This window comes from Vespula vulgaris, chromosome 21 (genome assembly GCF_905475345.1).
Source record: "Vespula vulgaris chromosome 21, iyVesVulg1.1, whole genome shotgun sequence".
Lineage (NCBI taxonomy): Eukaryota > Metazoa > Arthropoda > Insecta > Hymenoptera > Vespidae > Vespula > Vespula vulgaris.
Genome location: NC_066606.1, coordinates 1,990,933 through 1,998,685, shown reverse-complemented (window position 1 = coordinate 1,998,685; position 7,753 = coordinate 1,990,933).

Genomic DNA, 7,753 nt, shown 5'->3' with positions numbered 1-7,753 from the left:
TTATTTATTTATTTTTCTTTTTTCTCTAACAGACTCGCAACCTATTGAATTAGGTGTAAAAAGTTCGAGAGTGGAATCGTTTAATTTTTTTTTTTGTATTTTTATATATATATATATATATATATATATATATATATATATAAAACAGAGTGGGTAATACAAAATTGATTTTAATAAGTCCTAAAGAAAAAGAGAGAGAGAGAGAGAGAGAGAGAGAGAGAGAGAGAGAGAGAGAGAGAGAGAGAGAGAGAGAGAGAGAGAGAGAGAGAGAGAGAGAGAGAGAGAGATCTAGTTTAATTTGTATATCTATTTCTTCATTAACTTATTTCTTTCTTATTTTTTTTTTTCGTAATAACTTCGAAACACAGAATCGTTATCACTATCCTTTATTTATTAGATAGATCGTTTCCTTTCCCCGTTTATTTTTTTATTCCGTTAAAAAAATATTTTCTTTCCTAATTATTTTTTTGTTTCTTAAACTCAAGTTCACTCGTTCGTCCAGGCAAATAGCCCACGTGTGACGAAGATTTTGATATAATAGAGGAAGTGCATTGCCGGTTGGCAAAGAAAGAAATGCCTTCCGGATAACGGTAAAATTGCAAGCAAGATACGGCAAACGGGCAGTGTATCGTGATATGATAGTGTGGGTGTTACATACCACCGTACGTCAAGGATGCAGGTGTTAGCTCCCGATCCCGATCCCGATGTCGGCATTGGAAGTAATGCGGTTCCGATATCCTGCCTCCCTGTCCCCCATCCGCTATTAATATTCGGCCTCGCTAGCCGATTATGCATCCTGATCCCGTTATCCTTCTACCTCGTGGTGCCTCGCCTCGTAAATCCGATCTATAAGCATGCAGACAACTAACATTAAATTATAATATATATATATACTTATTATTATAATATATATTTAATTATATATATAATTAATATATAATATATACTTAATTCATTATAATTATATTAATTAATTAATCAATTGATTATATATATTAATATATAATATATTTATATATATAATTATATATAATATAATAGATATATATAGTACATATTCTAATGATACAAAATAGATTCTTAAACTGATTCCATCGATCTCTTTATTTATTTATTTATTTATTTATTTATTTTTTTAAAGAAGAAAGAAAAGAAGATGAAAAAGAGAAGAAAGTTCTAATAGGGAATTGAAAGCGATCTATGAGTACTATCTTCCATATCTTTTTTCTTTTTTTCTTTCTTTTTTTTCCTTCTATTTCAGAATAGTTCACTCTGTCTCTTGTTTCCATAACGACTATATTTCTCAATATTGCGTTCAGGTTTTTGCGTCAAGATCCGGATTTCGTAATACCGTTCCATTTATGTCTCAAATCTATCTTAAGACAAACGCGTTTAAATATAGAATATGAATTTGATAATGCAATAGTAACGAAAAGGGATAGTGAACGTAGAATTCGTAAAAAACAACAGACGTTAGTGGGATACTTATTCTTTTTTCCTCTTTTTTTTTTGTCATCATCATCATCATCATCATCATCATCATCATCATCATTTTCCTTACTCTTTCTCTGTTATTTCGTCGTTGTTGTCTCTTCTTTTTTTCTCTCTTCTTTCTTTCTATCTTTCTATCTGTCTTTCTATCTTTCTATCTTTCCTTTCTCTCTCTCTCTTTCTCTTTCTCTATCATATTATTATCGCTATTACAATGGTGAGGACGGTGATTGTTACATGCCAGTCAGTGGCACTACAATCCTTGATTATTTTGGGTACCTATTTTGAAAGTAACGGAGAACGGAAAAACAATCAGAATATCTAACAATCAGAATAAGCCGCGAATTGCGTAAATAAGCGATAGAAGAATAACTGAAAACGAGTTGGAGATCAAGGAAGATCGATGTACCCGACACTTACGAATGAAGGTACTACATTAGATACATTTATCCGGTACAAGAACATCCGTTCGTTCGTTCGTTCGTTCGTTCTTTGATTCGTTCGTTCGTTCGTTCGTTCGTTCGTTCGTTCGTTCGTTCGCAGCAGGTGAAAGCCAAGAGGCCTCTCGAATCGGTGATCCATTTCGACGCTCGGATGCTTTACTCTTTAGGATTGTAGCATCATCGAGGAGATAGATATATGTTTCGTAATTAGAATGTAAGAAAAAATGTTGAAAAGAAAAAAGAGAAATAGAGATAAGAAAATGAAATAAAAGGATAGTGATAAAATAGAGATAAAAGATTAAAAAGAAGTAAGAAAAAAAGAGAAGGACGAATATACTAGAAATAATTATTATACATTATCGTTTAAATATAAATACGTGGCAATTAAATTTTTTTACTTAATTTAAACAATTATTATTTTAATCTGTATTTAATCGTTATTATATCGTTCGAGCGATTGTAACTCTGAACGAACGGATTAAACTTCTTTTCTTTTATTTATTTATTTCACGTTTTTTTTCAAATACGATTTAATTTTTTTTTCTTATCGCACAATAGTTTGGATGGAAGATATGTTAAACGGATAATTCTAAACACATGATTTTTCACTGTAGATTTATTTATAGATAGCACTTGTAAATTTCATTTGCAAATAAGAAGTTAAAATGTAATAATTATATACCGTTTGAAAATATATTGAAATCGATCGATTAAGTTCTTTTTATTTATTATATAAATTTATTCAATTTATAACGTTCGATTGCTATCAATAATTTAAATAAATTTTGAAAAGTTTCTATCTACATTAAATGATAATTCAGACATGTGTGTTAAAAGATACATCATAAAAGATATTTAACACAGCCGAGCTTTCACTATAGGTTACGTAGATCTCTGTTGAGGATGAGATTATAGGTCGCGCGTATAGATTTCATAATTAAAACGAAAAAAAAAGAAAAGAAAAAAATAACAAGGAAAGAAACCAAACAAAAAATATATGTATTATTTCTACCGTATTTATAGTTATTTATATAGTATATGCACTAATTATGCGCTATCAAAAATTAAATTAAATCGACCAATTAAGTTGTTCATATCTGCTTTATCAATTTATAAATAAATCTTCAATCAAATATCATCGATAATATAAATTATTTTAAGCACGTGTAAATTTCATAAAAGAAAAATATTATTTACGCACTATATATACGCATTATTAAAAAAGAAATTAATATGATCGAAACAAATCTCATCGACGTAAATACGTATAAAATTGATAAATAAATTGTCGATGAAATAAAATCGATGAAATAATTCTCGATAACGAAGACGATATCTTTTAAAAGATAAAAGTCATGATTTCGTTGGAAGACGTTGAAGTTTTAGATTTTAACCGAGGATGAGACAGACTATAGGTCGCACGTGCAAATCTATGTAAGAGCTAAGACAATCGTAATGCGATGGTCGTTGGCGGGGGTGTAAGGAGGAGGAGGAGGGGTCTCGACGAAAGGTCATCGACACCTTCGCGCATACATTTCTTCTTCACGTTGCCTGTTCACGTAGTACCTGTGTCTGTGATTGTGCTTGTGCTTGTGCTTGTGCCTATTGGGTGCTCACCGCCACCCGTCGTTGTCGGCACCGACCGACGCGTACCTATGTACATATACATAGTATGTACACCGAATGACAATCAGGGAAGTTCCTTTAACTACGCGGCTTGCATTTTTATTATATCTTTCCATCTTGATCAGACGAATCCGGTCTCTGATAAAAGATCACGGATCCAACAATTGGATTCCTTTTATCGTCTAACCTTTCGTGCAAATTTAAAACGCTCGAATAATTACAAAGAGTCGACGATCCAACTCAAACCTATCACGATAGATCTCAAATGTTGTATCGTAAAAAAAAAGAAAAAAGGAAAAAAAAAGAGATATATCATAGAAAATGTGAATGAAAGTTATGAAAATGAGTGATTATGTTAAAAAAAGAAGAAAAGAAAATTTGTAAAAAATGTAAGAATCGTAAGAATCTTGGCACGAAAAGAAAGGTGTATTAAAGTTAGCTCGTTTGAATTTCGTGCGTTTCGTTCGAATGAAACTTTGTTATTCGTCTAGCTACTCTCTATCCTACTCTACTTGTCATCCCTTTCGAATAAAACAAATGTTAACGATTTCAAAATTCATCCGTCGGTGGAAAAGTTTCGACAAACGTTGATCTATCGAAAATGAACGCTTTGAAAAGGGGTTGAGAGAGTAGAAACGATTTCACATCATTATTATAACAATCAAAATTATAATATACCAACCGATTTATACTTTTCGCAATATACTTCATCGTACGTTCCAATTGACTTTCTCTACTAGTATTTTCTGCTCTGTTTCTTCCTTTTTTTTTTCTTTTCTTTTCTTTTATTTCCTTTTCTTTTCCACATTTAAATCCAATCTCTCCGATTGTCACGATTTAATTCGATAAATAAAATTTTGACTTAACACCTTGCCATATTGAATTTGGACGCTTCTTCTACTTATTATATATATATCGAAAGCCCACTAATGAATGCTTCTCGTAGCAATGGTTTACGGTTATGTAAAGTGATATTATGTAATCACGACGAGAAATTGTTTTTGTCGAGACATTTCAATGAAGCCTCTCTACTGGCTTTGCCAGGTAGAAGAGATGGGGTGGGGGTGAGGGGGGAGGAGGAGGGGAGGTAAAAGTAACAGTACAACGTTATAACTTTTTCCACGAATGATTCGTTACGATACGTCGTTGACCGATACGATAAAATACGGAAACGATATTATAAGGTTACGATCGATTCGATCGTTTATAGTTTGGTCATTGATAATATGAGATAGAATATCTATATCTATATCTATATATATATATATATATATATATATATATATATATATATATGTATTGTAGTCTAAATATAGTAATAAGCTATATAGTCATAAGTATTTGTCCCAAACTGAATTTGAAACGAATATGTTCTTTTATTTAAATATTTGAATAAATTATTTATTACTAATTTTATACGTATGTATATGTGTGTGTGTGTATTTAATATGTGTAAAAGGTGAAGCAAATACAAAAAATCTAAGATAAAGATAAAGAAGGGGAAAAGAAAAGATCGGACTATGTAAGTATGAGATTCATGAACTGGAATGCGGTATCATCGTTCCAAGGAGAACCACTTTGTGCTGCACCCTGTATAGTCCATATACAACTACGACCTCTTCGCCGGGAAGAAACACTTTTAGCATAGAGAGATCGTCGTACGTCGTCCATTGCATTTATTAACGTGGTGGAATTGCATTTTCGATGTTAAATTAAATTAAATTAATTAAGTAAATTGGTATTGCACGTAAACGTCAGTTAAATCTTCTGTAATTTATTTTACTTTTTGTTCGATCGTACTTTCGAATATTTTTTGTCTGGTTTGGTTCTTTTTTTTTCCATTATTATCATCTACGATAAATTTCGACGAACGAGTGATATATGAATTTGTAAGTGAAATAAAGTAATCGTAAATAAAAAAAAAGTATCGTAGTCTTGTCGAGTTTGTTTAGTTACTGGCCGATTCAATATTATTTTACATCGTATGTTCCGTGTAACAAATGATTAATACGATTAATATCGATAATTTGTATTTCGATAGATTCGAATAATCGATCTTTTCAATTTATAAATGATTTTGGATAAAACTATAAAACCTTTAGAAAGAAATTTATACGTGAATCTTTTAGAATGCCTACGTCTATAAAATAAGTCGGACGTTTTGGCTTTCTGCTTTCTACATGTAGCATGACGATGCATGATCATGATACGTTATTAGAAAGACTCGAAACGAAGTTCGATACAAGTATTTTCTGGAACACTTTCTTCTCCTATGAGAAACTCTATTGTAAACGATATCTATTTCGAAGATAGAATTAGATAAAAAAGTAATATATATATATATATATGTGTGTGTGTGTATACGTGTGTATATGTAATGTAGAATCTTATATTTAAAAATGAAAAAAATATATCTAGATAAAAAAGAAAAAAATATATATATTAATATATAATAATTATATAATACATATAATAAATAATATTATAAATAATGTATATAATAATTAATATTTTATTCCATTATAAATCTTTCTGTATATCTCTTCCCCTCTCTCTCTCTCTCTGTTTCTATATATAAATATCTCTTGTTATCAATGATTATTATAAAATAATGAACGTACGAATAAAAAAAAAAAAATCAATAAGAAATTTGCTTCAATTAGAAAGGACATTATTGTCTTTTCTAGGCTCACTGTCGCACTCTCGCTTTCTCTTTACTACGTTGCCTTTCGTCATGGCGCCTAAAAGTACTTTAAATTGATGACGCGAATCATTATTACGTGTGCTTTTAAAGTTTCGCTTATATTTATGTATATACACGCACACACATATACATATATATGTATATTCATTTTGTACGTATACGTTTTATATAGATATATATATATGTACAAGATGCATACATAGATACGTAGCTTGATAATAAATATAAATTTAGTTATGTAATATATGTCTATATATGTATATGAGAATGAAAGGTACTCGACCTCGTACTCTATCGTAATAAACGTTAAAACGTGATACTACTGACTAAATAACGCGAATTATCCTTGCCCTTCACCTTGCATATTTTCCAACATGACTGATAATTCGATTATGCCTTCGAGCAATTTTTCCGACTTTACGAATATTTACAATCTTAGCCAATCGTATCCTATGATATTTTATATTTTTCATCATGCGATCATGAAATATTTTTCTCTTAATATATATATAAAAAAAAAGATAAGAAAGAAAAAATATCATATTGTATATATATATATATATATACACACACACACACACACATATATAATCTTTTAATTATTTTTAATATCGATAAAATGATCTTAATTAAAAATTATATATTATAATATCGATTAAAAAATATGGCAAATTTGTTTCATCGATAGTACTGGGATTTATCTATAGACGCTAAAGGCGATCGCCTCGGGCTTCTTGTATAAAACAGGGAGTCACTCCCCCCTCCCTTCTCCATCCCTCTCCATCTCTCTCCATCCCTCTCCATCTCTCTCCATCCCTTCTCCATCCCTCTCCACCTCTCTCCATCCCGTACACACGACGCAATATAAATTTATATTTGGTCGAACTGTAAGGACGGTATCACCTTATAAAGTCAACTTCCTCGCAGCATGTTTCAATTATTAATATATAGAAATAGCGTATGTGGATAAAAATTGGCGATCGATTAATTTAATTAATATATTATCCATCATTCACGTGAACACTCGAATCGTAGAAAACGTATATTGCATATAATTGATTTATCTTAATGGGCCATAGATGGGATTAATTTTTTGACTAAAAAAATTTCTAAAACCACAGATTTCACAGCTAACGTCAAGATTTTAATTCGTCGTTGGTAAAATTAATTATATTCCTTCATACGTATGATAATTATTATCGTATAGTACATAATTATTGGTAGATATATGTTAATATCAAAATTATTTAATTCAGTTGAAAGAACTCCAAGCTTGTGTGTATGTTTATGTATGAGAGAAGAGAGAAGAGAGAGAGAGAGAGAGAGAGAGAGAGAGAGAGAGAGAGAGAGAGAGAAATAGATAACATTGTGACAATGAATAGAAAGTTGTTAAACATCGTGCCAGCTCTATTGAAAATGAAATACGAGATTATAGTAAATAAATACTACTTATTGTACTATACATATTTATCCTCGTCCTTGTTTCTTC